The following is a 3827-nucleotide window of genomic DNA, read 5'->3' as shown; positions in this document are numbered from 1 at the left end:
TGGGATGCCTCAGTGAACGTCTTTGGAAGATTCTTCCTTCCTGCTGGCCGTCTCGCACGTTCCATGGACAGAACACATGCCTCTCCCCCCCCCCCCCCAGTATATGCAAAACTCCCACAGTGGTACCTCCAAGGTCTCTCACTTTGTCTGCTTTGAACACCTTTCTATACCTTCAGCCTTCCCTGCCTGACATCTCAGTGCTCATGTCCATATTTGAATTCTGTAACTGGGCACCTTGGTCCATCCACCCCACCCTCATAACCCACCCTAAATTCATCTGTTTGCTGGCCAGACTCTTAAGACCTTCCTGCAAGCTTCTGGTGCCTCTAAAACTCCTGAAAACTTGGAAGTGAATTCCCTGACAGCGAAGTTCTTGCTATATCTCTTGGTGCTAACTGGGAGTTTTGCTGCTGTACACAGTATGTTCATGTGCAATTCAACACTGCTTTCTGCTCTTGACACTGTTGAGCCGTCTAGGAGGATCCCTGTGGGAGACTGACGGCCAATTACGAGAATGGTGCATTCTCTCTGGATCTGTTTTCAGTGCTGCTCTGTGGCCCCAGACCTCTGACAGCAAGTTAAATGAATTTACAGCTGAAGAATGGGTGGTGAAGTAAGCTATAACAGGAACTCAGGAATCTTTCTGTTATCATGGAGGAGACTGCAGCAGACGGGTTGCTCTTGGCATGTTAATTCCATTCAATACGGCTTGGTTGGAGTGTCCGGATGCCATGTGACCTGGTCCCAAATCGTATAGTTACATCCAATCATCCTGAGGTCACAGGTTCAAGAGCTTGAGTTTGGAAAGTGCATTAGGAGTTGTCCATTTTTTTTCTTCTAATTTACACTTTCTTGTGGACACATTTCTGGTTTTTGTAAAATCTTGTCGATGTCCTTCACCCTTCCAGGTAAGGCTACTGCTATATAATGCCTGGTTTAACTTAGCATTGCCTCAGAGAAATTTAAGTCATAATGGAAAGGGTTCAAAAATAAGTGCTACTCTGTCTTGTTCATCGCGATTACCTCTGTGTTCTTGTCACAGTACTTTTTGACCTATTGGAATTACTGGTTTACTGTTGATCAGATGAAATTAGTGTTCATGTGCATTTGTTATACCATTTGGGGGGGACGTCACGTGACCTCATATAAGATGGCCCCTTAGGGTCTTGCTTAGCTCCCAACTGTTTTTATTTCTCAATCTCTCAATTAATTCTTGGCGTCTTATTACTCCAAATGTAAGTATGTTGTTCTCACCAGAACGAAGAACTGTGCTGGTGTCTGCCAAATTTGCAGTTTTTTTTTTATTGGTCGGCTCAGATAAAATGGTTCATGGACAGAAACTTCTTTAAAGTTCGATTTGGAAGCCTCAGAAATAACACCAAGGTTACTTAAATCTCTTCCCTTCATTGACAATTTTAGTCAGACTAGCTCAGTTTCTAACAACCCAGTTATTAGTTAAATTCATTCTACCACTCTTAAGGGAAAAATTTTGGAATTGTATGCCTTACTGTCCAACAAAGTTCCTTCTTGGGATGCCTTGAAATTAGTCTGGGAACGTGACATTTGACCAAGACGTATGGTCGTCTACCTGTACTTCACTAAATGTATTTCTCTTGACATACACAAAGGAAATTTTCCCCAGGGCCTATCTCACTCCAGGTCGATTGCAGAAAATGTCTCTAATCTCTGTCCCAAATGTAAGATACACAAGAGTACTTGTTTTTCCATGTATTCTGGTCCTGTGTTAATCTACTGAAATTTTGGAAAGATCTGCACATTGTTGTTCAATATATGATTGGAAAATTTATTTTTTCTCAAGTTTTATTTACTGAATGATCTGGATGAGCCTATTTTCCATGCTTTTATATTTTGTTTTTTCTTGCAAAAAAATGTATTCTACTGTTATGGCCTTCTCCAAATGTGCCTACCAAGGATATGTGGCTAAATCAGCTATCAGTAGTTCTTCCATTAGAGAAGTTATCCTACAATCTTAATCACAAGTTGGATAGTTTCACTTGAATTTGGTCTTGTTTGTTTATATTTGCAGACCAATTGTTTAAATGTGTTCCTTCTTAAATGTCTTCTCTTTGTTCAAGGTGATTCCTGGGGTGGGTCGGGCTCTTCTCCTTTTGTACTTGGTTATGCTTGCAAAACAAAATAAAAAAAAATCACCCAATGTGGTAGAGGGCATGAAGATCACAGGTAACACCAAGGTTGATTAGTAGTGTGTGCACTGATGCACGGAAACTGACGCAACGGAAACCTGATGCGAAAGCTAGGGCACCACTAGAGTTAGTACACACTGACTTAGCAGGTCCTAGTGAGCCAGCTGCTCAAGATGGATTTAAGTATGCCATTTTATTCACGGATGACTTTTCAGAGGCATTGTCTGATTATTTTCTTAACAAGAGTGACACAACATTTGGCAACAAAGAAGTTCTTGGCAGACACCAATGTGGTAGAGTCAAATTCATCAGATAATAGCACAGAATCTATGGGCAATTCGTTTCAGTCACTTGCAAGATTAAGGCATGAGACATCATCCCCTTACTCTCCCCATCAAAATTGTACAGCTGAGAAACAGTGACAGGACAGTGGGAAGGTCTCTATTACTGGAGAAGGGATTGCCAAAGGTATTGTGGCCTTATGTAATTCAAAGTGCAGTACACATGCATAATAGGTGTTACAATAACAGAATTAAAAATAGCCCATATTTCATGTTAACTGGAAGAAAGCAGAATCTTTCCAAAATTTTGGTTTTTGGATCAGATTGTATGCATAACAATCATTAACATAAGAAACTGGACCCCCAGAGGTGAGAAGGGAATTTTTGTATGGTACATTAAGAACAGCCCGGCTTCCCTGATCCATAACCCACATATTGGCGAAGCACAGACTTGAGATTTATTAGAAAGAATGTTGTTGAACAATTGACACAAACTGACGAATATGATTCAGAAACCCAGGGATATGAAATCAGGAAGGCTAGAAGTGAGAGTAGTGTTGATGAGGCACAAAGTGAGGATAGCACAGAGAACCAGGTCCTAGACAAAAATGAGATTATGAACATATAATGCAGATGTGTCAGAGCATGATGAGACTACAGAAAACACAACCCTAGATGATAACTAAGACAGTGTAGATCCAAAATCTAGTCATGTTCCAAACAAGCACTACCTAAGAAGAGAGAAAAGAGCCCCAAAATACTTGGATGATTACATGCCAGATTTTGAAGATAACGACGTGACACATGCAAGTGTTGATTATTGTTACAGGGCAGTATGTGGAATTCCCCAAACCTGTAGAAAAATCTTGACGTCACCCGAGGCACCCAGATGGGAATACACAATGAGGGGAAGAACTCAACTCACTTAAGGAAAATGACACATTTCACTTCTTTACCAGAGGGTAGGAATGTGTTTGGAGGTAGATGGGTCTATTCCATTAAAGAAAATGCTGGAGGAGTGAAGATCTTTAAAGCTAGATCCTTTGCTATTGGGTACAGTCAAAGAGATAGTACAGGCTACCTTGAGATGTTTGCCGCAACAGCATTCCTTACTTCAATACAGGCGTTGATCCAGATAGCAGTCCAAAACAACTTAATTGTTCATCAAATGGATGTCAAAACAGCATACCTGCATGCTCCAATTGATACAGATAATTTCGTAAAACAACCAGAGGGTTTTGAAAAGATGTCAGAAACAGGGGAGAAATTTAAATATATAATTTATGATATATAATTTAAAGAAATCCCTATAGGCCTTAAACAATCCAGAAGAAATTTGCACAAACTATTACATGATTATCTAGAACAAAACAACTTGGTG

This window comes from Brienomyrus brachyistius, chromosome 3, assembly GCF_023856365.1.
Source record: "Brienomyrus brachyistius isolate T26 chromosome 3, BBRACH_0.4, whole genome shotgun sequence".
NCBI classification, from domain to species: Eukaryota; Metazoa; Chordata; class Actinopteri; order Osteoglossiformes; family Mormyridae; genus Brienomyrus; species Brienomyrus brachyistius.
The sequence above is the reverse complement of the archived record's forward strand: the minus strand, read 5'-3'. Positions refer to the sequence as shown.